At 41.8% G+C, this 27,398-nt stretch overlaps 1 long non-coding RNA gene across 2 annotated transcripts in view; it reads left to right on the top strand.

Annotated features, from left to right (window-relative positions):
- The window catches only part of LOC118915542 (uncharacterized), a 57,196-nt gene that overhangs the window by 29,157 nt on the left and 641 nt on the right, over positions 1-27,398 (top strand). The window contains exons 1-2 of one of the 2 annotated variants that reach the window (XR_005026108.2): positions 12,094-12,296; positions 26,436-26,577. This is a non-coding gene — a long non-coding RNA (uncharacterized LOC118915542). Of the gene's footprint in view, positions 1-12,093; positions 12,297-26,435; positions 26,578-27,398 lie in introns of those variants that run through there. The other variant, XR_008999512.1, reaches the window with a different exon arrangement.

Here is a 27,398-nt window from a genome sequence, read left to right as displayed (position 1 = left end):
ATTTTCTCCAATATTTATTGGGAGGGCCTGGCAGAATCCCTGGAGATAAAACTCATCAGAGTGTGAGGACCTTGCTCTGACTGGGTTCCCCTGGAGTTTTTCTCTCCCAGGGATGTCCACACTGAGCCTCCATCAATGTGTCAGTTAGGGTTCAGCTGTTTCCCATGGATGTTTCTGCTCCAGCAAATGGTTATTCTCCATCTCCACCCATTTGTCTCCCCAATTTCAGGGGCAGTAGTTTGCCTGGGAGTTCCTGTCTCTGAAAGGTCTAAGAAGAGTTGTTGATTTGTCAGGATGTTCAGATTTTTATTTATTGTTAGGACAGACTACAGACTTCTAAGCTCTTTGCATGTCAGACCAGAAACCAGATGTCTGCACTGGCTTTTAAATCCTTACCCCATATTTGACCCAAAACTTCCATTTCCAAAATATTGGCCACAACCAGTCACATGACCTGGCTGATGACACGAGGTCCTCCAAGCCTCTGTCCAGGAGAGAGAGAAGAGGAAATGCTTGGTGAACAACAGTGATGTCTACCACAGAGGTCAACATACATTTTTATGACTGATACAACTTGGACTGGCTCTGCCTAGATACAGAGAAACAGCAGGAGCTCAATACCCCCCCTGAATTAGGTGCTTATCCTCACAGTCACTGGCAGAGCTGGATAACCACAGCTCTCTTTCCCCAGGTTTCCAGGGGACCACAACTCTCTTTCCACAGGCAGAAAAGAGAATCCCCAGAACAGCATGCCCTTCCTTCAGCCTCATCGTTAGACAGCTCTCTCGTCTTCCCTTGGTGAGAAGTGAGGGGAGAGGATGATGGGTAAGGGCAGGGGTGTTATTACTCTGTTGGGAGTCCTTGATTTCTCCCCAAGAATCATGGTTTCTTAGAAACTTACAGAAACTCCACATTGCACTGATGGTGCTTGTGTCCATGGCTGAGTGCCTTTGAACTAAAGTACCCTCTAGAACATGGCAGATCCCTCAGCAATGATTCGATTACTCAGAAGACTCTATTTTGAGGAAAAATTTACTGCCAGTATAACTGTCAAGAGTAACCTTCAAACAGTACATTCTGAGTTTCCTGAGGGGAAGATGATGGCCGACGGGGGTTGCTTGGGAAGATGTCAGAAGGCGGCGGAACCAACCTAACTGAAAAGTCTGCTGTGAATCAGGCAACTGTAACAGGTGTTTTGGCCTATGGTTTAGTCCAATAGTTCAACAGTCATTAATTAAATGCTTACTACTGTCCAGTTTTTTATTTCAACCCTCAAGGCAGGCTTAAGAATTAGGTAGCTGGCTCTAGTGTATTGGTTAAAACCATGGGCCAGACGCCCGGGATTTCAGTACTGGCTCTGTCCCTTGTGTATTATCTTGGGCAAATTACTTGCCTTTATGCGACTCAGTGTCCACTGCTGTAATAGGAAGATGCTAATACCTTCCCCCTCATAGGATTCTTTGGAGGATGAAATGAATTAATATGTGGCAAACACAAAGTGCTCCATCAACATAGGCTAGCACTGCCGTGATTAGCCATGTTACAGGTCAGGAAACTAAAGTTTGCAAGATTGTGTCTAGGGTCACACAGCCAGGAATTTGCTGATGTGAGATGGAAGGTTAGTGATGAAGGGATTTCTGACTTGGATGAGCAGACATGGTGGGGAGGACACTAAAATGCTGGGCAGGGACAAGTTGGTGGAGAACGGCCTGCCTGGGAGCTTAGGTATTCTAAGTACGTGTGCTGAGGATGGATTTTCCCAAAATGACTTTTCCCCTATTTTTTCCCCTGCAGAAGCATCCCTACTGCTTGCTTCTTACTGATAATCATACAGGACGTAATCTCCTGGGAAGATAAATGGGGATTGGGATCCCCAAGCATAAACGATGACTCACAGCCTATTTTGGTTCAGGTTCTAAGGGTATCCCGTTGAAATTCCAAGGCTGGTTGGTAGAAGGAGCTTTCTTTTTTGCTTTCCTTACCCAGCTAGGTTTTGTAAACAGAGTTTCCCAGACAGGAAGAGGAAACCAGGTTCCAGTACAAACAAGTCATTTGAGGAGAGACAGGAAGGAAGTTGTGTGGGTGTTTGGGGCTACTTGCTTTGGTTTTCTTCGCTTATGTGTGGCCAAGAAATTTAATCAACACTTTGGAATAAAGCTGAGAAGGACCTGTGGGCTCCTAGAACCCCACCATGGATGCCTCTTGGGGGTGAGGAGCATCCCATTGTGCCTTAAGCCTCCCATATTTGCTATTCATGTCCACTGAGGGGTTTTGAGCCCTTCTTGGTGTCTGGGTTTTGTGTGATGTTTAATTTCTTTAAAGTCTTCCATGACTGTTGTCTCAAGGATTCCTGATATGGGCAGGACAGGAGCGATCCCCATTTTGTGGATGGGAAATCAGTTTCTGAGAGAATACATTCCCTGCCTGAGGTCATCCCACTGGCCAGTGGTAGTGCTGAGGTTGAACTTAGAGCCTAATATGAAGCCCGTTGAACTGGAGGGCATGTGTCTGTGGAGCCAGTGTAGCTCTGAGGAGTGAGACCAGGCTGAGGCATGACGTGGAGCTGTTGCCTGCACCTAGCCTTCCTGCTGCCTAGCCCCATGCCAGCCTGTGTCAGCAGGTCTCAGATATTTGTTAAAATTCATTAAAAGGTAACCACCAGAGGTCAGGATTGGCTCGGGACCTGGGGAGGGCTGAAGCTTTATGTAGCAGGCACAGGAGGCCGGGGGAGAGTCCAGGAGACTGACACGGAGGCACAGTAAGTTCCTGATAACAGACAGCCCAAGAAATACGCTTTTGAACTAAGCAGTGCAATAGCAATAAAACATGTTGCTTTTCCTTGTTTCAGTCAGAAAAAAAGGGCCTGGGACCAGGAAGTAGCACAAGATGCCCGTCTGATTCCATGTTACCCTAACATGTTGCCAAACTGCACCCCTTCAGCATCCCTTCTGCATCATTCACGCCTGCCCATCGTCCCTCCCCTTTGGCCTGATGTCCCAGTTGCTCCAGATACGCAGTCATCCCCTCTCCATTAGGGTGAGGCTCCTTGGACCCAGTTTAGGAAAGACAAATGGGCCCCCTTTACCCCTGCCAGGAGACAGTGGAGGGAGGCAAGAGGGCTTGGCAGTCAGGCTGCCTCTAGTTCTCCCTTCCTAAGGTCAGCCGCACTCACCCCAGGCTCTACAGTGCTCCCCACTGCTTTGCCTCCATCCTGGCCCAAACCACAGGCCCAGGTGTGCCATCCGGATGAGTCCTGTTTGGCTCCTCAGAGAACATGCAGGGAAAAGTCTGCTCTTGGGGTGCTGAGAGGGTGGGGTCCCAGGCAGCATCGCAGGGCTGTCAGAGCGGGTGTTTGTTCCTTCCCCTTCCCTACCTCTGTTCATTCCCACAGTTATGCCAGCTTCTCAGCCACCTCGTGCAGCTGCCAGACTGCTGCTCAGGGACACCGTCGACTTTTCCACAAGAGCAAACGGTTTATGTTTCTGGGAAGACGCTTTGCAGTCTTGAACAGTTAGCCTGGCTTGGGAAGAGCCAACCCTAGTGAATGTGTCTGCCACGCTGAATAAATACCAGTGAGTCATAGCAGTAATAATGGTAGTAATTGCCCAGTGAGCTCTAATTGAGCATCCACTGCATACCAGCCACTGTTTTAATTGTATTACATGCGTGATTCGCTTAGTCTTCACAGCAATATGAGGTAGGTATGATAATAACATTTTAAGATGAGAAAGCAGACTGAGATTACATAATTTGCCCATGGACAAAGTGCGTAATGGCAAGTACATGACAGAACCTGAATTCTGTCACAGGCCTTTCTGAGTCCCCAGTCTGGCCTTGTAACCACCGTGTCACACGGCTTCTCTCAGATGCTGAGCTGAGAGTAATTTCATTCATGCAGGTATTATACGGTGGCCTTTGTGCATGGGCCTTCTCCTCTGGATGGAATTCAGGGAGGCTGGTTTGAGGGGGCAGCCACGCTCCTCTTCCTCCCTGCCACAGGCCATGCCTGCCAAGTCTATGAGCCTTGATCAGCATGCTCTGGGGACCTCAGACCTCACCTCCTGCCAGTGTTCTAGCCCCTCACTCCTGTTCTGGTCTTGCTGACCTCATCTCTCTTTCTCAGACACACCAAGCATTTCCCTGTCGCAGGGACTTTGTGCTTCCTCTTCTCTCATTCTAGAATGTTCTTCACCTTGATGATTGCTGGGTTCACTCCCTCAGTTCCTTCAAGTCTGCTCAATTCTCACCTTAGCTGAGAGGCTGTCTCTAACTATTGCATATAAAAAAGCATCCCCTTCTTCACCCACCACCCTGGGACTCCATTCCTTCCCACTGTTTCATTCCAAATGGCTCCCACCACCACCCGGCATCGTGTACAAGCAGGTGCGTGGCCCCTGCTGTTCCCTGCTGTTCTCCACATTGAGAACAGTGCATGGTCCATGACATGCTCAGTCATAACCGTTGAATGAATATATTGGAGAATGAGATGGTCCAGGCACACTACTTCAGATTATAAAGCCAATCTCACATTGTAACTTCAGGTAAATGTTGATGTATCAAGGGAGAAGCTGATAAAAACCCAGTAGGTTGTATTAAATCTGATAGCTGAAAATAGCCACAATTTTTTTTAAAATGAGAAAAAATGTTTTTGTTATGCTCATATACAGATTACGTGCTTGTAATTATTGCATGGAAAGTTAGAATTTTGGATCTGATCCAAACTAGAAAGAGTTATTTGTTATTATCTGGGTCATTGTGTGTATTTAGAACTCCATATAGAAATTATACATGTCTTCTCCATGAAGTCTTCTAACTTTCCTTATAAGAATTAATACCTATGTCCTTGGAAATTCAAGAATGCTTTGCCTCTCTAATAAATAAGGCAGCCAAGCTACAGTGATTCAAATAAATACTGGATTCAAAGTCTAGCAAATACAAGTTCAATTCCTTCTTTTGACATTATATAGCTAGATGACTGGAGAATCGACATACCACTCTCAACTTTTGTTTCCACAAGAGTGCAATATTGTAGTCAATATTTCATTCATTCAACAAATATTTCTTAAGTATTTACTATGGGTGAGGTGCTTTCTAGATGTTTCTGGTAGATCCTAGAATACAACATACAAAAGATCTCTGGGCTCATGGAGTTAATATTCAAGCAACAATCTATACGAAAAGGAGTTGAATACCATCAAATGCTAAGTTAGTATTAAATATTCTAGAAGATGCTGCTGATAGCCCTCCTGCCATCTAGCCTCCCTTTTCCCTGAGTTACAGAGCCTCAATTATGTTTTGATGTCTACCTCCTTCACATGTTTCTGGGAACACTGACCACATCCATGGCCTGAGCAATAAGGCCTTACCATGGTGGTCTCAGACCCACTTTGCCAATGGTTGGGGTAGGGATGGTAATGTGACCCAAGTCTGGACAATGAGATGGGAGGAGGTGGTTTATGGGAAGGAATCCTTTCTTTTTCAAAGAAGACAACAGAAGAGAGAGTCTTGTTTTTGCCTCTGGAAATTGTCATGTCTAGATGTTATATCTGGAACTGACACAGAGGAATTAAATAACTTCATAAACTGAGAAGGAAGGTAACACGAAGATGCAGAGCAGAGAAATGGAAAGGATCTGGCTTCTTGATGATATTGTGAGCCACAAACTCATTAACTCTAAAACCTATTCCACCATTGGATTTGCTGCTATATTTCCAAATTATTGAAGCCAGTATGAATTAGCATTTTCTGTTACTTGCCTTCAAAGACATGTTAATTGATATGGGTTATTATGATACCATTTCCCCTGCTGATCTCTCAGATCACTGGGAATGGGTGTGTTTTATGTTTATGTTTATGTTTGTATTTGTACTCTTTAGCACACACAGCACCATGCTTGACATTGACTGGGTAAAGAGAACATATTTCAATGAAAATGTATCTATCACCATATATTTATAACTTTGTATATACATGATTTTTGAGATTTTTTGCAGGTTTCAGGTTCAGTGCTTTATTCAGTTATGTAAAAGAAAAATAAATACCAACTTATTTCCAAATGCTTAGATATGACACATCCAAAATTTCTAAAAGAACCCTAACTTTAAAATCCATGTACTTTAAATCCAGGTTCTCAGATCCAGTAGGTCTGAGGTGGGTTTACTTAAAGCAATGGCCTATAGGTTAAATCAACACAAATCCCTTTTGTAAAACCCTGTGAGTATGACTGAGGTTGCAACTCACTGAATAGCAAGGACAGTCCAAGCCTTGATGTCTGCTGTGTTCATGCCAGTGAGGTAAAGTCAGGGTGCAGTCTACCCTGCCCTGTGATTTTGTCTGATGAGGTCATGGGAACCAGAGAAGCTTTGCTCCAGGTTCAAAGCTAACAGCCTGAGGTCTGGTGATGTAGTGTTTGCATGTCATGGGCCAATGACTCTGCTTTCACAGATGGAGAAGCTAAGGTAAAAACAGCAGGGAGACAACTGGTCTACCTCAGAGGGACACAGGATTTATGGGGAGAGTTCTCACTGCTCCCAAGGGTGTACCTGCCCCTCCACAGAGCTGGCCCTTCAATTCAATTCTATTTAGTGTTCAACACCTATTCCATGTAAGGTACTGTAAGGGATGCAAAGATGAGAAAGATGCAATCTTCCCTCAAGGGACTAATCGTCTAGTAGGAGAATATGACAAATAAATAATTCATTCATTCCTATATTCATGCATTCATTCATTCATTCATTCCTTTGCTCATTCAACTAGCTTCTGGAAACTTGAAATAAGGTAGTAAATAATGCATATGGAGCTTGTATTCCAACAGAGAAGGTATATGTTAAAGTGTTAACTGCCTAACCAATGAATTAACTACATTTGTGATTATATGTCACAAAGGAAAAAAGTATATACTATGAGAGCATTAACAGGGTATCTGATCCAAATTGGGGGTACTATTATATCCATTTTACAGATAAAACTGCATGAGGAATTAGTTAACTTGCTCAAGATCATCATTTATGTATGATAGAGCCAGTTTGTCCCTTTTCAGAGTTCTTAGCCACTCTACTCTGCAGGGAAATATCATGAGCTCTAGGTTTGCCATGGAGCAGGCACTGGATAAATAAGCCTGGACCCTACAGAATGCACTGGGGCAGAGGTTGCAATGCAAACAAGAATGCAATGAATGCCAGCAGAGAGGTACACTGTGCTGTCGAGACTGCATCTAACTGAATGAAAGAAGCATAAATGACTTCTGGGGCCAGGGGTGGGGGAGAGGGGGTTCCATTTCCTGCAGAACCTAAAAGAACTATGGAAGAGTTTCTGCAGGGAGAGATAGATCAAGGGTAAGGGCATTCAGGCAAGAGAGGGGTGTGAAAAAGGAGTTCATAGAGACAGAGTTGTTATTTGAGAGGACTTGGCCAGATCTTTCTCTTGCCTGCCTGCCTCTCCCTGGCATCTTCAACACCACAAGGTGCGCTTGCAGGCCTCTGTGAGTGAATTGCAGCTAGCTGTTGAATATTCATTAGGGTCTCATTTCTACAACCCTGAGCAGCAAAAAACAAATCCAGCAACTATTCCCACACAGAAACAGTGTGTCTCCACTGGCCTCCTAGACCATTCCTATGCCTATTCCTAGTTTGAGGAATGAGATTTTGGAAAGGAGTCTAGTTGAAGAAATGGGTGCCTAACACTGATTTAAATGCAAGGACAGAATTAAATTTATTATACCCTGGAAGTCAGGAAAAATCCTCAGCCCACTGTGATCTCTGACTAACACTCCTAGACCTGCAGAGGTGGAGGGGACCCAGAGATCCTCCAGCCCAAAGGTTCCATTTTATTGCTTATGCATTGAAACTCCAGGTGGAGAGTGGCCACCCCAAGGTCATACAGCCCTTTACTCAGGAATTTTATTCTCTCCCCCAGCCTCTTTTTTCCTTCTTTCAACCCAACAGCTCCAGTAAATTGCTCTACCTTCAGGCAGGCACAGCCATTCATTACTCACTGTGCGGCTTTATAATGTGCATCTATTCTCCCTACCCGGCCCCCAACTTTGCTTTTTGTATGTTTGTTTTGCTGTGTTCTGTTTTGTTTTTGATGACTAACTGATCATTGCCAGGGACCAAGGGACTGTGCTAATTGATTTACATGCATCATCTCTTGTAATGCTACAGCCATTCTGTAAGTCGTATGTATTCATATGCCTTTTTCACAAATGCAAAAATGGAGACACTGGGAGATTAAAGTTCTCTTCTCCAGCTCACATAGCTGGGTTTTAGGTGAGCCAGGCCTTCACCCCATGTCTACCTGACTCGACTGTACACCTGTCTAGTCAGCTACAATGCCTCTCACCCACAGCTTCTCCTTCCTGGAAGCCTGATTACTTTTAGCCTAAAAGCACTGATGGGCTAGTCTGTATTCTCCTGGAGACCTGAATGTGCCTACACACAAGTAACAGGTTCCTCTTTCATTATTGTATTTCTTATCACTTCTTGCCTTTTGGTTAAGGTCAAGTGTGAAAGTGTATTTCCTCTATATGCCATCCATTTCAACAACAGCTGGTATTTTCAGGCAAGACTGAAATGGAAATTCATGCTGTATTGTAATGGCTTCTTTTCTTCTTTCACCCAGGCAAATAGGGTGACTTTTCATATTAATTTTTGTTAATTCTTTATCTAAAAATGTTATTTAATCCTCAGAATATTGGAGGAGAGGGAAAGCATGGCTTATCTTGACCATCTTAATTTTGGATAGCCACTTAATTTCCATAGTCCATATATACCTCCAGAAAGATAGAACCAAAAAGGATACAATGCCACATCTCATTGTTGTCTATGTCTTTCTGATAGAGTATCAGCAATGGCTCTTGTTCTGGATTCATTCAGCCTGGCCTGGGCCCAGAGGACATTATCTCCATCCCCAGAATGCCCTTGGATGGGGCTACATATCAAGTTACCATACATTACCCAGGAACCCCGACACTCTCGCCACTTACTGTGAATTTACAGTTCTTTGTCCTCTTCCCAACTTCTAGCATTTCTTTTGATGTGAAAAGGCAATTTTAAAATGTACCATATCTAATATAACACATGGACATATTCACCACACACATTTTTTTAATTAAAAGAATTGGTACACTGCCTTCTGCTGACAGTTAACACCAATGCTTTAATGCCATTTTCTATTATTGATTTATGAGGTGCGTACTCAAAGCAAATTAGGGAATAAATCATCAATGACATTGATTTGCTTACCAGCTCCGCAATAAGTGTGTGTAATTAATTGTGGGCGTGCTACCTGTCTCTGCTGGTTGGGACCTTCCCGCAGTTCTTGGTCCTCTCTTGTCTGCCGCGGGGCTTGTTGGAGAAGGACTGGTGGCATACCTGAGGGTGTAGTGTGGTGAGAGCCTAAGCCGTAAATAAACTGATACTCTGGGGCGAGCGGGAATGTTTGCACACCCTTCAGGAGAGGGGATGAGGAGATTGGTAGAGGAAAGAGTTTCTGCTTGGGTGAGGCAGCTCATTATTTCCAAGGATTTTCATGGGCCTCAGTAACATCTCTGGAACTGGTTATTACTCAGTCAGGATGGCCATAGAATCAAAGGGTTTTTACTTTCATCATCATGCTGGGAAAGGGCCTTGGTTTGCAGGTGCCAGGTAAGAGGATTAGGTGGCCCATGCTTTTGTTTGATTGGTCAGATAGTCTGCTCTTAAAAGAGCAAGTCTCTCCTTTGAATGCAGGAGGGATGCTCAGTACCCTCCAGGCAGTGCGGTGTGGTGGGTTGGTATACTTCCGCTAGAGCCAGTTGGGTTCAAATCCCAGCAATGTCACTCACTCTCACACTTGAGTGGGAATTTTGGCAAGTTATTCAACTTCTTGGTCTTACTTTCCTTATCTACAGAGGAGGAAATAATAGCAGCAACCTCTTACAGTTGCTTTAAGGATTAAATGATAGTTTGTGTGAACTGTTTAGAGCTTGGCATGTAGTTAGCATTACATGGTCATCATTAGTATTTATTATGCTGGAATCCACGGATGGGCTTTTGTGTGTCTGTAAATGTGAAGATCTGTGAAAACTTCGTGTGCATGTAAATGTTTCTGGAGAATGGGTCTGTGGTATTCATCAGAGTCTCAAAGGGGTCCTGGCCTCCTAAGAGTTGAAGGCTCTCTGCTTGAGCAGATACCCTTACTTTTTTGGAACACCCCTTAGCTCTCCTCCTCAGCAATAATAATACTACTAACAGTGATAATAGGAGCAGCTGATTTTTACAGAGCATCTACTATGTGACAGATCTCAAGTTAAGTTATAATTTGTGTCTGCGCCTCAGTTTCCCATCTTGTAGGGCAGTTGTGAAAATGAAATGAGATAATGTGTGTGGAAGAAGCAATACTCTGTCAGTATAGAGGATATAATCAATACATGTTCTTTATTTTCCTGCTTTTGCATAACTTCTTGCAATCCTCAATGGATAAGAAGCAGGAGGAGAATAAGCCTTTGTTGTTTTGAGACATTAAGTTCTCAGGATTATTTGTTACTGCAACATAACATAGCCCATTCTGACAGATACATGGCTATATCCCTCGGTGCCCCAAGATAATCAGGCACATAATTAAATGCTACATAATTCCATGTTGACCAACTGAATGAGGGAAATGAGAGGAGAAGGGAGAGAAGAGGAGGGGAGGAAAAATGTTGGAGAAAGTTAGGATGAGGCTAACTTAAATGAGTCATAATGGGTCATCTCTAGAGATGGCCTAAAATAATAAAAATTCTTCTGTCTAGAAAAATAAAGACTTTCAAAAGCCTCCAAAAAACTGAGCTATAACAACAAAGGACAGACACCGTTTGGGTTTGTAATGCAATCCAGGAGTTTTGGAGCATCCTGTTCTTTTTTAAGTGGCCATGAGGTTAATCTCTGAGTGTGGTATTTCCAATTCTCCTTGGTGCTATAGTCTGCTGAGCAGGATAGACTCTAGGGATGCTTTTCAAGAAGATACTTTTGCAAGTAGGCCCTTGATGCAGTATTGCATTCCTGGTCTTTAATAAAAAAGGCCATCTCCCCCGCTAGCTGTGTATCAACCACATCCTGGTTCTCATTGGAATGTGGCTTACACCTCTGTTATCGCGTCTGGCCCCAAAGGCTCTCCGTTGTGATGTGCACTGGGTCTCAGCAAACTCCTGGCTGCATGGTCGCATAGAATAAAGAAAGACCAATTAAAAACAGATGCCTTGCACAACCACCAGGACCTCTCTCTATTTCTCATCTCCCAAAGCCACACCAAGACTCTGGCTGGTGACATAGTAGAGCAAAAGACTGCTGAATTGTTGGCATTCTTTTGTTTTTAGGGGAATAAACTAGTTTCAGTTAAAATAAGAACCAGATTGCCCCAAAAATGTCTAAGTCTTGGGACTCGTCTGTTAAAAACAACTTCTAGAGTTTGAATGGGAGCTTTTCCCAAGGACGGCTTTGGTGAAGGAGGAGAGACTGCCAGATACTGCATCATTAACTAAATACCACAGAAAATGGCTCTATGTTTTATTGCTTTGTGTGTTCAACTATGGAGAACAAGAAATTGGAAAGCCCAGCACAGTCAAAGGATGGAGAGCAAAATGCCCCAGCTGTTCTGTTCAGGGAAGGATCATTCATAAACAGAGACACAGGAAACACATGTTTGGATCTGACTCAGCCACTGGTTGGAAGCCATCATGCTGGCAGAACTCTTGGCTACCAAGCCCCTCTGCCTACCTTCTCTCCTCAGATGGGTCTGAGGCCGGGTCTCAATCCTGTCCTGGACAAAGTCATGTGACACGAGCCTGTCCAATTGCCTTGGTCCCGCTGGTGACCATTGGGGAGTGATGCTCAGCCCAGCTCAGTACCAGGGCAGCCGCCGTTGCTCCTACGTTTATGTTTCAAAAGAGAGAAAGAAAGAAAGAAAGTGGCAAAAATGTAACCCCCACTGTCTCCTGTTAGAATCCAATTAGAGCTTCCATTCAGGGCTGGAAAAAAATCATCTGATGACATCTGCTTGACCTCCTGGGAAATGGAAGAGGGGTGGGACTTGCCAACAAGATAACTTCCTCCATCCTCCACTTCCTGCAGCCTCCTGCTCCAGCGGCGCCCATGGCTGCCTTCCAGCTGGGCCTGGATGCTGTGCTGTCGTGGACCCCGCCCTGCACGTTCATGTCTGCATCTGGAGGCCCCGCGCCTGCTGGCTGTCGGCCTACTACAGCAAGGCAGACTTTCTCAGCCCAGCGAAGGCATTGGCTCTGGAAACAAGAAGTTAGGGAGGTCTCAAGAAGCCAGTGGGTAAGGAATTCCCAGGTCTTTGTGGAGCTCCCGGTGAAAAATGTGAGCCAACACTCATTTTTCTGAAATAATTCTTCCTTCAGGAATGCTGGACTCTGTTACTCCTTTTGAGAAAAGCATGGACCAATATAAGGAAAGTTCATTTCATTCAATTTTGCTTGTAGATCAGTTGCCACTATTCAACAGTTTTGAGCTACAAAACTGGCATTTTTATCTGGTCCCACCTCCTGTATTATTTTAAAGCTGTGCTGGGCACTGGGGATAAAAAGAAAAATCCTTCAGGGAGCATAAGATCCAATAAGGGAGATGGGCATTCAAGTGGATGATTATAGAACATTGTGGACAGTATGACTGTAGAAGGTGTGGCTAATACTGCTTGACCAGACTGGAGAGGATTACTAGATTCGGTTCTTAGTTACCACATGCACATGAGCTTCTTTAAGACTCATGACTCTCTCTCTACTAGCTCTTAGAGTGAGGAGAAGGAAGCATGTAACATTTTTTTTTAATTCAGCTTTTTACACTGGTGCATTACTCTCAGCTAAACTCTAGACTTGATTCAGTTCCACAGTGTTTCCACTGCTGTCCTTATTCTATGCACATTGTGCTTAAGTATAATAGTGTTAAAGTGCATTTGCAATTTTTTGTTACTTTTCCCATGGAAAGTGGGGTCTATGTCTCCTTCAAACTGGACGGGTTTTGGGGACTGTTTTGGACAGTAGAGTACAGTGGACCTTCCAGGACTTTGTCCAAGTCAAAGTCTAGTGATTCATGTTGAAGGCTCCCGTATCCATGCAAGCAGTTTAACTGCCTTGAGGTGCCATGTTGGGAGGAAGCCCAAACTAGACAGAGCAGAGAACACATGGAGAGAACCCCGCCATGCTCCAGCCTCCCAACCCCATCTGCTCCAACCCCACACTGTTCTAGCTTTAACCACTGTCAGACTGCAGCCAAGTGAGAGACCCTGCATCAGAACTTGCTAGCCACATATTTCCTGAATTCCTTGCTCACAGCCACTGTGACAATGATTGTTGCTGTTTTAAGTTAATATGTATTAGGGAGTTTTATAATGTAGCAGTAGATAAATGGAATAAGATGGCTCTACCAGCAGGTCTTAGATAAGATATGAGGCTCATTCACATGTAATCACCTCCTGGATATACCACTCTTTCATTTTTCACACATTCACTGAACACCTACTATGTGCCAGGAACCATACTAGGTGCTGTGGGAACTATGTGACCAAGATAGTTTCTGACCTTGAAGGGTTCCTAATCAGAGAAAAACTGTAGACACTGAAACAAATGGCCACAGTGTGGTTGGTATGTGGAGGCAACGTGTCATGAGATGAGAGAAAAGTGACAAATCTCCTGGAAGATGCATTGGATACCCTTTGCTTGAACCAGGAATTAAAGGATGATCAGTTTTTCGCTGGAGAAGGAGATGAGAGTGCACGGTATGTTTCCAGAACTCACAATAGCTCTGTGTAGCTAGAGACCCAGGGTCTTTTGCATGAGTGTATGTTTGGGGTCTGGATCACATCAGGCATAGAATAGGAAGGGAGAGAAGTGAGAGAAACTCAACAGGGAGACTGAAGTCAAGTTTCCAGAGCGGAATCTGGGGTGGGAAGTGGAACGTCATATCTTTTAGCTCAGATCTGATTGTCCTTCTAGAAACTTCTCAAGAAGATGATGTTTAAATGTTAGTCACTGGTTCCCTCAGGAATTTGGATTCAAAATACACATCCATTATATGTAGCTTGACCTTCTGGAAGAATAAACTTTGGAAATGACTGGAGATTAGGGTTCAGAACTTCTAAGTCACTCTGTCAAAGTCCTGGTCAAGGTTTTATGAGGTTTTTATTTCCGTGGTTTGTCTTTTCCATGGAACCAAATGTATGGTGGGAGGCGGGGAGCTGCGGAAGAATCGTGAAATGAAAACATGAGTTTTCAAAGTAAACAGAGCTTAGGCAAAAGGAAATTGAATAAATTCAATGAAGGCAACAACTGAAGACTGACGTGGAAAAAAGGGGTGAAGGAAAATGAACTCAAGGAAGGAGGGGAGAAAGACTTAAGTTAGAGTCAAGAGGAAACAGCATTCCAGGGGGTGGAGAGAGCCTGCCGCCTGGGAGATCTGACTACGCCTTGTGCCCATGCAGCCCCTTCTTTTCTTTAATCTTGTTTGAGTTTATTTCTGTCCCTTTGAAACAGAAGGGTCTTGGCTAATTCTCCAGGCTTATATGTGCTTCCTCATTTGATTTCCCCCAAAATGTAGATTCTCAAGAAGATGAAATAATTTGCCCAAAGACACATAACTAGTAAACAGCAGGGCTGGGTTTGAACCAGATCCTCTGACTCCAAAGCTGGAGTTCTTTTCAGAAACTGAGGCAACACTTCATACCCACTGTCCCTATTTGACCCATCTCTCTGACAGCCTACCCTCTTTTTCTGCTCACCTCCTTGGCTAGCTAAAGATGGCTGGTGCCCTGGAAGCTGCTATGGGCTCTTGCAAACTCTGAGTTCTGGGAAGGATTATCACCATAGCAGATTATGTCACCCGTTCTCATCTCTCGTTTTATTTCCTCCACTTAGAAATAGAGAGAGAAGATAGACCTCCCGGTTGCCATTCAAGACAAGGCAAGTGTGTTAGTCTGCTTCGCGGCCATAGCAAAATATCATAGGCTGGATGGCTTAAACAACAGACGTTTGTTTTCTCACCGTTCTGGAGATCAGCATGCCAGTATGGTTGGGACCTATGAAGGCCTTCGTCCTGGCTTGCAGACTGCCACCCTTTTGCTATGCCCTGGCATGGCCTTTTCTTGGTGTCATCTCTCTCCATCTTATTATAAGGCCACCAGTACATCCTGTCTGATCAGGGATCTGCCTTATGACCTCATGGAGCCTAAACTCCTCAAAGGCTCAGCTGCAAATACAGTCATATTGGGGGTTAGGGCTTCAACATATGGATTCTGGGAGATAGAATTCTGATTGCAGCAGCAAAGAAAATATATCGCTATAATTTAATGGATTAGAGAGCTGAGGCTCAAAAACATCACTCAACCAGGAAGTAGCCAGGGTGGAATTTGAGCAAGGTCTCTCATCCCAAAAATCTATGCTCTCTGTTCCTGGAAATTTTGATGCATTCTTATCATTACTTATAATAAACTATAATTAACAAATACCTACATTGTGTTTACCATGTGCCAGGCACTGTTCCAGTCCCTAGTTTTTGACTAATCTGATCTTTGTGACAGTCCTATGTTATACTTTGAAAGCACTGAATGCAAATGCAAAAGTAGTTAGAAATGAGTCTGCAGAGCAAGTGACCTTTCATTTTGGCATCTTCCCTTACTCTCTCCTTTAGCACCTTCTTGCACCCTGCTTGTGCTTTGAGAGGGGTTGTTGGTACTTGTTTGAGTAAAGAGTGGGTGTCTGGGGGAGTCTGGATCCTCAGATAAAGATCTCTGACTTCTGGGTTCAGTGAATTCTATGCACACCTACATTGCTTGGAGTTCCTGGATGGGGGCCTTTTCCATTTGGGTCTCATTTCTCTGCCTCCCTTCCTGCCTCCTTCTGGCTAACACTGATTTGTCTCTTTGACAGCCGGACACCTGCTGCCAAGAGAAATGATTCCCATGTGCACAGGGTGTTACTGAAGGGAAAAGGGTGGAGGGAGGAGGGAAGGGTTTCCTGCCAGCCTCTCAGAGGGCAAGGGAGAGGAGCAGGAGGCTGCCTTGGGTCTGGAGGGCAGAGATGTCCGTGGGGACAGGATCTACCCAGGGAAGGAGTGGGATGCTGGGACAGCTAGGAAATAACAGGGATGGGCGAAGCCAGGAGGCAGAGGGGAGTAGGAGGCAGCCTCCAACCGGAAAGGGAGGGACAGAGTGGCTGGAGGCTGAGGAAGCACAGGGAGGGGACGTGCTCCTGATGGAGGCAGGGGTGGGTGGTGGTATTTCACTGCTTACACAGCATTTTGACCTACATTGTTATGCCAGGCAGGCTTCCTGAGGCTACATTCTGCTGAAAAGTCAGGTGAGCCTTGAATCATAAATGGGTAATAACGCTTCTTGGGTACCCACTATGCCAGGTAAGGTCCCAGGTGCTTTTATATCTGTGAATTGAGGCAATCCTCAAAAACCAGTTGCAAGAGGTAGGTAGTCATAGCTGCTTTTTTGTGAAGAAGGAAATAGGCTCTAGCTAATTCCTGCATTTCAGAAATGCATATTAGCTGGTACTAGTTTCCAGGTACCATCCAAAGACTGGAGGGGAAATCAGCGCAGCACTTGCCCTGGGTCAGGATTGTTCCAAGAGCTTTGCACACATGATTTCCCTACATTTTCACAACCAGGAGACAAGCACACTAATACTATCATTTCCTTTTTAAGATGAAGAAATTGAGTCACAGAGAGGCAACGTGGCAGTGGGGTGAATTGTGAGGGGGATCTGCTCTCTCGTTCTGTAATTCAAGACTTCATCTACTGTGCTCTACAGCAGTGACTTAAAGAAATGTGGCTTTGTTCTTAATTTCAAGTGACTGACTCTAAATCCTATGTACTTTCCACTAACCCTAAGCTGCCTTCAGGCTTAAATGAAGGGACAATGATATGTCCTAAATGGGGGTAGTCATGCAAACCATGCTGTGCGAAGCTGAGCAAGTGGCCTTCTTCCCGAACCGCCAGGGCGCAGTCAGACCCTAGGACTCCACACCAGGATCCGAAAAAACAAACAATTATTTCAAGGAAAATGTCATGATCTCTGGTTCCTTGCAAATTAACCAGGTCTCAGGCACTTGGGCAACATCCAACTCCAGAGTAATCTCTGCACGCAGGGAGGTAGGGTATTCAAGTGGTTTAAACGTCACATTCAGATGACAGACCTCTTTCAAATCTCGGTTCTGCCACTTGCTGACTCGGGACCTTCGGCTCCTCAGTTCACCTTCTTGAGCCTTCATTTTCAACTGTAAAATGGTTGAAGCAGTACTGATTTGTTAGGGCTGTTTCAGCATTGAGTCAGGTCGTGCCCGTGAGGGGCTGCAGCCTGTACTTGGTGCATGGTTACATGTGACGTAAGTGTTAACCTTGGGGTAAGAGATTAAGTCCTGGCCCAAACTCTTGGGCTTAAGTTGGCCTCTGATACTGACTGTGTGACTTCAGCAAGTTAGTGAAAGTCCCTGGGTCTTGGCTCCTGTTTGTAAAATGGAGATAGCCGCTCCTTTCAAAATGGACTGCTCGGAGGGGAGATGAGCTGATGCAGGCTCAGGCTCCACAACCCTTATGATTCAATAGCTATTATGATTCCTAGAGATTAGGAAGATAGGATCCCTGGGTTTCTCTCACTCTGACCCTCTCTCGTCCATTGCACCTTCCTATTCAGACCTACACCTTAAGCAGTAGCCATCACTCAGCAAACCTACTTATGAAATTGGGAAGATTTCACGAGAGTAGGGTTTTATGAAGCCTTTATCCCTGTATGGAGCACTCCTGTGCTAAGTGCTATGGAGTATGCAGAAATGTCTAAGACAAGATCCCTTTGCATTCAGGCAGCTCTAGGTTTCAAATATGGGGTAGGCTGCTTTACTTTCCCAGATTGCCATTTCCTCCTCTGTAAAATGGGGAGAATCATTTTTATCTTGCATGTACAACTGGATGGTCAAATAAGAGGGCCCAAGACTTTGCCTTGGAACTGATGATTATTATTCTTGCCCATAGGGGTTCAATGATTTTTAAGAAGAGGTAATAATTAATGAAAAAGATCTCATGTTGTTTTGATAAGAAATATACAATATCATCTTTGTCTTGAATAACTGATTTTTTAGTTGAGGAAGGAAGGGAATGACTAAAGGAAGGAAGGGAGAACAGGAGGAAGAGAGGGAGGGTGGGAAGAAGGGATGTATTTTTGCTCCATTCTGTTTATCCTGTCCTTTCTCTGCTCCCCATCCCCACCCATCCCTCAAATCTCCCTCATGTGTTGAAGGGGAGAAGGGAGAAAGACTGACCAACGAAGATGAAAATCTTGGTTCCCGGTTTGACCTTCTATAAAACCACTTTGGTGGGGGCATTAAGATACCCTGTTGCAGCCTGAGTAGAAGTCCTCTATTGCTATGACTGTTTGTACACCTAATCTCCTATTTTCTTTAAGGCGAGAACACCAGAGAGAGTTGCTAGCATGGTTTCTCAGAGCCAGTCTGCACTGACTCCACAATGATGTGCCTTTCTGTCACTGGGACTGCCTTTCGTCTTGTCTTGTGACAAACATGGATCAGTGGAACCAAATAGAGAGCCAAGAAATAAAGTCTCACACATATATAGTCAATTAATTTTTGACAAAGGTAGCAAGAAGACACAATTAGGAAAGGATTGCCTCTTCAATAGATGGTGCTAGGAAAACTGGATAGCCACATGCAAAAGAATGAAATTGGGCCCTTATCTTACAGCATATACAAAAGTCAACTCAAGGTAGATTAAAAACTTAAGTGTAAGACCTAAAACCATGAAACTTCTAGAAGAAAGCAGATGGGAAAAGGTCCTTGACATTGGTCTTGGTAATGATTTTTTGGGTTTGACATCTAAAGCAGAGGCAGCAAAAGCAAACTAAATTACATCAAACTAAAACATTGCTGCACAGCAAAGGAAACTGTCAATAAAACAAAAAGGCAACCTGAAGAATAGGAGAAAATATTTGCAAATCATGTATCTGATAAGAGGTTAATGTCTATATATATAAAAACATAAACAGCTCAGTAGTAAAAAAAAATCCAAATAGCCTAATTAAGAAATGGCCAAAGGACCTGAACAGAACAGATATATTTCCAAGGGAGTCATACAAATGGCTACAGGTATATGAAAAGATGCTCAAAATACTAATCATCAGAGAAATGCAAATCAAAACCACAATGAGATACATACTATCATACAACATAATGGCTATTATTAAAAGTAAAAAAAAAAGATAGCAAGTTTAGCAAGGATGTGGACAAAAGAAAACCCTTATACACTGTTGGTGGGACTAAAAATTGGTACAGTCATTATGGAAAACAGTATAAGCATGGAAGTTCCTCAGAAAATTAAAAATAGAATTACCATATGATCTAGCAATCCTACTTCTGGGTATATTTCCAAAGGCAATGAAATCACTATCTGGAAGAGGTATCTACATTCCCATGTTCATAGCAGCATTATTCACAATGGCCAAGATGTGGAAACAGACTAAGTGTCCATTGACAGATGAATGGATAAAGAAAGTATAGTGTGTTATTCAATGCAAGGGAATATTATTCAGCCTTAAAAAAGAGGGAAATCCTGCATTTGCAACAACATGAATGAACCCAATGAATATTATGCAAGTGAAATAAGCCATACACAGAAAGATAAATACTGCATGATCTCACTTATATATGGAATCTAAGAAATATAGAAAAGAAAAAAAAGTCAAACTCATAAAAATAGAGAGTAAGAAGGTGAGAGTTACCAAAGGCGGTTTGGGGGAAATACTGTCAAAAAGTACAAGCTTTCAGTTATGAAATGAATATATTCTGGAGACTTAATGCACAGCATGGTAACTATAGTTAATAATAATGTATTGTATACTTGAAATTTGCTTAGAGAGTAGTTCTTAACACACACACATACACACATGGTAACTATGTGAACTGATGGGTATGTTTTCAAAGAAATTTCCAAGTAATTGCTCCTTAACAACTCCTGCTGGTCCTCAGTAGTTTCTTTCTTGCTGATATTATAATTAGGAATTCAGTAAGTTTATACAGAAAATTATTTCTTGAAAGTTCATAGAGGAAAACTAATATTACCACATTGTTGATAAATGCAAAAGTAATCAAGAATGGGGGTAAAAAGGAATATTTTTGTGAGAAATAGAAATCAACTGACTTTTAAGTAATCACACAAAATGTAAGTAGACTACATTGGTAGATAAATTAATAAATTAAAACACAAAAATTGTCAGACTGCTTACAAAAATTCAGACAGTTTGAAAGTAAAAAATGTAAACCATCTGAACACCAACCTTGTAACTCTCGGGGGAAAATCCTGGGGCAAAATACCTTTGAAACTGAAATCATTCAAAGGGAGAAATAAAGTGGGAGAAACCATTTATTTCTTATAAGCAGTCCACTTCTGCTCCCCCATGTCTCTTGCGTCCAGGCTGCAGAAGAAAAGGCCCCCACCCAACCTCTCCAGTCCAGACTTGCTTGCCCTTGTAATTACCTATTGATATGGAGATGGACTACTTCTCTCCACCCTTTGGAAACACCTATTGTATGGAGATGCACTAAAGCCAGGCAAGAGATTCTGGAAATACTGCAATTTTACCCACAAACCTAAAGTAGACTTTAAGGCAAAAAACATTACTAGAAATAAAAGGGACATTTTGTAATAATAAAAGCTTCCCTTTATCTGAAATTTATAATTCTAATTTTAATTTAATAACAGAGTATCAAAACTAAAGCAAAAATTATCAGAACTGTGAGAAATAGATTAATACACAATCATAGTCAGAGATTTTAATATATCTCTTATAATAATTGATAGAAGACCAAAGAAAAAGTCAGTAAGATATAGATTTGAATATTAACAACCATCATATATAGACTACTGTACCTCAAAGCCAAAGAACATACTTTCTTTTCAAATGCACATAGAATGATTACTATTTACTGCACTATAAAGCATGACTCAACAAATTTGAAAGAATTAAAATTACCCAGAGAATGCTTTCTGAGCATAGCAGAATTAAGCTAGAAATTTAAAGATACCCAGAAACGTGGCCCTGGGTACTTTTCTAAATAATCCATAGTCAAAGTTTTTAAAAATGAGTTTGAGAATAGAAAAATGTTTTAAATTGAATGATAATGTATGAGATACCCACCTTTCCCTCCTTTGTTCATCAGATGTTTCTCCTACTAACTTTGAAAATCTTAGACAGGAAAAGACTGGGCCAGTTATATCCAGAAAACAGATTTGCATGAAGACATTCTCCTATTAATGTGGGGGAGGGAACAGAGAAGACTAGTGGAACTCTGGAGTAGAGCCTCAGGGGATGTGGGGCCTTGGGAAGTAAAGCTCTGAGAACATTTCCACCATGAAAAGCACCCCCTAAACTTCTCTCTAAGAAAACAAAACATGGGATGTTGATAAAGTGGAGAAGACAGGAAAGTTAGAGACTTAAATACAGATACTATAAAACAAGAAAAACCAAAAATCAATGGTTGAATATCTGTCAAAAAGGGTGCAAAAGACCAACAAATTAAATCCAAAGAAAGTAGAAGGAAGGAAATAATAAAGATAAGGGAAGAAATTAATGAAATAGAAAATAAACATTCAAAAGAAAATAATCAGCAAAACCATAATTTGTTTCCTTGCTGATAGAATTGATAACCCCTAAAAGAAAATAATTAAAAGAAAAAGAAAAACAAATAACCAGTTTAAACAAGGGAACAGACATTAAAAAGATAGTTATAGGTTATTATAAACATTTTTTATTAATTAATTTGTCGACTGAGATAAAATGGACAAATTCCTAGAAAAAACAAGAAGGTAAAAAGATTTAAAGAATTCTATAGCTATTAAAAACAGTAAATTCATAATTTACATCTTCCTATGAAGAAAAGTCCAGGTCCAGAGATTTTCACCGATGAGTTCTTCCAAACACTTCAGGAAGAAATAACATTAATCTTAGATAAACGTTCTCAGAGAATCATAGCAGAAGGGATACTTCTCAGCTTTTATTAGGCCTGCAAACTTTGATAGTTGACAAGGATATTACTGAGAGGATTCAATCTTTTTCATGAATATACATAATGATATCTTAAACAAAATATGCACAAGCAAGATATATTTGAAAAGGTATATGTCATGACGTCAGGTTTTCTTCCCCATCAAAGCACAATTGATTTAACTTTAGAAAATCACCAACATAATTCAGTACATTAATAGAAAAGAAGAGAAATCAGGTAGATAATCATATTGATAGATGTAGAAAAATATTTGATAAAATTAAAAAATCCATATAAGACTTAAAACAATCATGGTAAAATTAGAAATAGAACTTCCTTAATTTGATAAATATCAATACAGACTTATAGTAAGCTTTATATGTAATGATAAACTTTTAAAAATTTTCTTCCTAGGTTTGGGATTGAGGAAGAAATGCTGGAGATAACCATTGTATATCACTATTATATTACCACTATTCCGCATTATATTGGTAGACCTAGCATTTGCAATAAGGCAAGAAAAAGGAATAAATAATTAAGAAATGGAAAGGAAGAAATTACTGTTATTCATGCATGATATGATTGTGTACGTAGAAAATACAAAATAATATATAAATAATAAGTTACAATTCGTAATTTAAACAAACTACAAAACATTAAGAGAAATTAAATAATAAGATCTAAATAAAGAGATAAATATACCAGATGATTTCTCCCCAAATTGCTCTATAGATTCAGTACAATCTTAATCAAGGTCTAGTAGCATATTTTGGATATTACCAAGTTAATTTTTAAAATTGATACATAAATGTAAAAGCCTCCCAGTAACAAAGGCAATCTTGAGGAGGAAGAACAAGTTTGAATCTTATATACTACTGGATATTAAGAGTTACATAGCTATAGTAATTAAAACATCATGGTATTATTGGCACAAGAATGGTCAAAACAGTGGAGCAAAATAAAATTCAGATAGAAACCCAAGCACATATGAATACTTGATTTATGACAAGGGGAATAGTAAAGCAGTGGAAAGAGGAAGATCTTTTCAATAAAATGTTCTGATCAAGTGGCAAAATTATATTATGGTGTCACACCATACTCAAATAATTAATTCCAGGTGGACTGTGCATCTTAATGTGATAGAAAATGCATTTTAAAAAGTTTCTCTGTGATAACATAGAGAACATATTCATGATCTTGGGATAAACAAAGAATTCTGAAACAGGATATAAAATCATAAATGTAATGGAATTGGCTGATAAACTGGAATATATTAAAATTAAGAACTTATGTTCCTCTAAGGGCACCATTCAGGGAGGGTAAATACAAACCACAGAGTGGGAGCTGTTTTAAATATGTATAACTAACAAAGGATTAGTATTCAAATTTACAAATCCTTTTTTTTAAAGACAACAAGTCAAATTAAAAATGGGTAAAAGAATTAAGCATTTGACATGTAAATGATCAATAGGCATATGAAGAAATTCTCATGATCAGCAGGGGACAGCAAATTAAAATCACAATCCAATACCGTCACAAATCTACTAGAATGACAATTTTAAATGATGAAGATGCAAAGCCATTAGAAGTTAGGAGTTGTAAACTAGTATAACCACTAGGTAAAACTCAACAGTTGTATATATACCCTTAGCAATTCTACTTCCAGGTATGTACCCAAGATAAACGCTTACATCCGTTTACTAAAAATACCTGCAGAAGAGATGATGCCATATGAAGTACACAGCAGCACTGGTGAAGAATCATGCTCAAAATATTTAATCTGAATCTATTCAAGCTTTTAAATCTAACTTCCATTTTATAATAATGCAAGGTAATGAGAAGCCATGATCCCATCAACAAACCCTCAGATAAATCCAGAATATCAGATATGGTAAAAAAAACGGCCTGAATTCTTTAAAAAGTTTCTATCAAGGATGAAAAAAGCACAGCAAAACAAAGGAGAGGCAAAAAATAAAACACCAAATGCAATGGATGAACCAGGACTTGATGTTGGTTGAAAAAAAAAACAACCTTTATGTGACAATTTTGTGAAGCTAGGGAAATTTGAAGGCTGGATATCAGATGTTAGTATGAAGTCATCAGTATTTCTCACAGTGCGAAATGATATAGCACCATGTTCTCATCCTCAAGAGGTTCATGCTGTGTATTTAGGGGGAAGTATTATATTGTCTGCAATTTAATTTTAAATATTTGGCAAAAATAAATATAGAGAGATAATAGATAAATGGATGTAGATATAGATCTATATATATTATGAAAAATAAGGCAAATATGACAATAAATTAACAAGTTTTAAATCTAGGCAGTGGATATTTTGGTGTTTATTATGCCATGCTTTCAACTTGTCTATACACTTAAAATTTCAATGACAAATTCCTGAAATATATTTTTTAAATGGAATTTTGCTCCTAGGCTTCTTTAGAAGAACAATTATGTTCTGCTCTACCGTAAGAAAATAGAAACTAGAAATCCTAAAATATATGTAATGGGTGTAGTTGATGTTAAAGATAATGTTGGAACTCCAATCAGAGAACTTCAAGGCAAAGAAAATGCCTTGGCTCTACATCAAAAATCTGGTTCATGAATGTGCATTGATGTGTTTTAGGTTAAAATAAAATGCTTAACGTATGTATGCATCCCTTTTTAATGATTCCCAGATTTAGCCATGTCTTTTCCAATGAGCCAACTAACTCTTAGTGCCAAGTAATGCCAGGTAAGAGGTTATTCTCTGGAATACTTCATGTATGGAAAGAATGTAGCACCCAGCTAATAGCTGTTTCAGTGATGGTGATTGGAATAACCATTTGTGAGTGCTGTTGGGCCTTCCAAGAGAAAATACGATGCGTGAACACTGTTCTGGTGTTCTGGGGGCCATATGCAACACAATATTTCAAAAGCTGGGCTCCCTGCCATCTTGTTGCATGCGCTGCATGCAACAGACCAATCAACCACATATCACTTTATGATTCCTACAAAGATGGTGGAGATGTAGGGCTGATTCTGCCCTTCCTGATATACCTTTTAGGCTGCAAGTTGCCCTTTTCCTCTCCTCTTTTCCCTGTTGCCACTACCTTTAGGGTCATTATTACTTGATTTTACTGTTGGGACTTGCTGAGGCCAGAAAAAGGTGGGACCATGGTCCCCTCACTGCCTGAGAAGTCCTGGCCAGCGAGCTGGCTTTATAGGCAGCAGTGGTTCTGACTCTTGGCTGCACTTGAGAATGACCTGAGGTTCGGCCCCTACCCTAGAAAAATTAAATCAGAATCGCTGGATTTGAGATCCAGTTATTGGTATTTTTCAAAAGCTCCCCAAGTGATTTTGTTATATAATAAAATTGAGAACCATTGGCAAACAGTAATATGGATAGCTCTAAAAATCTCAGTGTTGAGTGCAAAAGGTAGAAAACGATTTATGGCACAATACCATTCAAGGATATTAAAATTTAACATACACACAAAATAAAGCTATGGTTTTCAAAGATACATAAAAATCTAAGTATATATATGAAATCCCAGGAAGGAGGAGAAAGGAGGGAGGGTAGTAGAAGTCAGAAAGGGGAACAAACAGGAAAACAAAATAAATCAAGAGAGGGGCCTTGCCCTGACCTTAAAGCCATATGCTGAGGAATGTGGCCCTTAAAACCCAATCACAATAATTCATATGGAAAGAACACTTACATGCACAAGACGCAGTGTCTTTGCTTCACATGTCTTATCTCTGTTACTCCTCATAACAATTATAAGGTAGATATTATTTAGGATCATTTTAAAGATGAGAAAACAGGCTTAGAGTTTCAGAATATGAACTAAGTTCATACAACTGGTCTGTAGCAGAGTTGGGCGTACGCCGCGTGTGCCTAGCCAGAGTTAAGCCCTCATTGTTCCACTCATGGCCTCCCTTGGGTCTTGGGCATCTGCTGGAAGGAACGCTTCCTTCTTACCTCTCCCCACTTCATCCCACCCTTTGCCAAGAATGGCCGTATGAGTGACCGTTCAATGTCCCACGCCCAGGACAGAGGAAGGAGGCCTACACGCCGTCTTCCTGACCTGGGAACATCCACTTCCAGCCTTCATTTCCTCATGAGGATCAGCAATTTTGTTGGATTCAGGGAACAGAGGAAGCCTCATGTGATGGGACAGAGAAAAAAAGGACGGTGGGAGATAAGATGGAGGTGAGCTCAGAGCTCATGAACCGTATTTGACTTATTTTAACTTAATATATTTAATAACACCAGGTATTCCCTTTCCCTAATGCAGCCCCAGCTTGTGGAAGACTTTTGTGTAACTTCATATCCACTGTTCACAACACCTATCTCTGAGGACCGGATCTTCCCACCAATCTCAGGACTCTAAGAAATTCATTGTCATAATAATGTCTTTTTTGAGGCAGGCACAAATATCAGTACCCACTTTCCTGAGAGAAAACTGAAGCACACAAGACGAACTTGCACAGGATTTCCCAGCTAGAAACTGCAGAGGCAGGAGAAACGCGAAGTGCACTCGGCAGTCATCTGGGCTGGCGCCCTCTAGAGGTGAGTTCAGTCTCTGGCGCCCTTCTCTCCTCCCAGCTGGATGGCCGGGTTCCTAGGCAGAGCTCTTCATCCCCGAAGCCAGCCCCCAACCAGTGCGTTCTGTACCGGTGAGATGCACTGCGGGTAGAACAGAGAGGTTTGGTCCTTTTATGTGGAGGGTGGTGGGGGGCATGTGCAGCTGCGTCTGTGGGAAAAAATCTAAAGGGACTGGAAACCCTGAACAGGTACAGAGTGGGGGTCTGGAAATCTGAAATGCTAACACTTCGGTTGTTCTGGTGGTGGACTTCCCTGAACCTCACTTTGAGAAACACTGTGTTACTATGAACTCTTCAGCTTTAATTAATCAGACTGCTGGCCTGGGGGTCAGCTTAGTCTATGCTGACCACTTCTCCAGTGAGGCAGAGAGAGTCACACAGCGGCTTCTCCGGTCACTTGGCCTCCACACAGCCTCAGCTCGTGGCTGAGAGCGAGCATTCAAGGCCCAGACTCAGAACCCAAACCCAGCCTCAAGTCTGAGACTTCCCAGGCTTCGCCTGGACACATTTGGGGCATGGCAAAGGCCTTGTGTTATCTCAATACCTCCCGTGGTAGTTCTCAGCTTTGAGCCCACCCAAGAAGTAAAGGTGGGAAGACAAAAGTGCTGTTTGAATTGTGTGACACTGTGTTTAAACATATTCTTTTATCCTTCCAAAGTCCCGAATGGTATTGCCACAGAATGTCACAGGAAGGTGTTCTAGTGAATCAGCAAGGGAAACCCCCTCGGGAAATGGGGAAGAGGGCGTGTTAGTGAATAGATGGTTCTTTTTAGTGTGACTGAGTGT

Source organism: Manis pentadactyla, chromosome 10 (assembly GCF_030020395.1).
Source record: "Manis pentadactyla isolate mManPen7 chromosome 10, mManPen7.hap1, whole genome shotgun sequence".
Taxonomy (NCBI): Eukaryota; Metazoa; Chordata; class Mammalia; order Pholidota; family Manidae; genus Manis; species Manis pentadactyla.
The sequence above is the reverse complement of the archived record's forward strand: the minus strand, read 5'-3'. Positions and strand labels throughout refer to the sequence as shown.